The sequence below is a fragment of the Trypanosoma equiperdum genome (genome assembly GCF_001457755.1).
Source record: "Trypanosoma equiperdum strain OVI genome assembly, contig: ctg_210, whole genome shotgun sequence".
NCBI classification, from domain to species: domain Eukaryota; phylum Euglenozoa; class Kinetoplastea; order Trypanosomatida; family Trypanosomatidae; genus Trypanosoma; species Trypanosoma equiperdum.
The window spans coordinates 34,069-34,602 of record NW_027124100.1 but is presented as its reverse complement, the minus strand read 5'-3'; positions in this window follow the sequence as shown (position 1 = coordinate 34,602).

Genomic DNA, 534 nt, shown 5'->3' with positions numbered 1-534 from the left:
AAAAAAAATCAGGGGGTGCACTACTGAACATAAGAAGAAGCTGTAGCAGCAGTAGAAAATCAGATTGTGTGCGGAGTGGGGAACACTGTCCAGGGTATATGCAAAGGCTTCCCATAATGTGCACGTAAACCAATGTCGAGGCAAAATGAAGATTAAACCGAAGAGAGAACTTCCCTCTAAAGAAGTACTTTCCCTTCGGCACGCGGACGCGCATTCACTCACTCGCATGCATCCATTTCCTCGTTTTCATCATCTCTTTTTACCCTATTTGTTGTTGTTCTGCTTTTGTTTTCCTTACTGATTCCTTTCATAACACTCCCATCCACATCTATTTCCTCCTCATGCTACGACGTAATCCGCTTCTCGTCCCATTTCCCTCAAGTCATGCTGAAAGCAACAAACAATTGGCTGAAAGTGTGTAAAAAGAGGACCAAAGACAAATGAACAGTAGCACGGTTTTCGAGCCCTCTGCAAACCACAGTAACTCCTTTCCAAAATACCCGTAGTTGCTCAACATGTGCACGATAGTAAAAA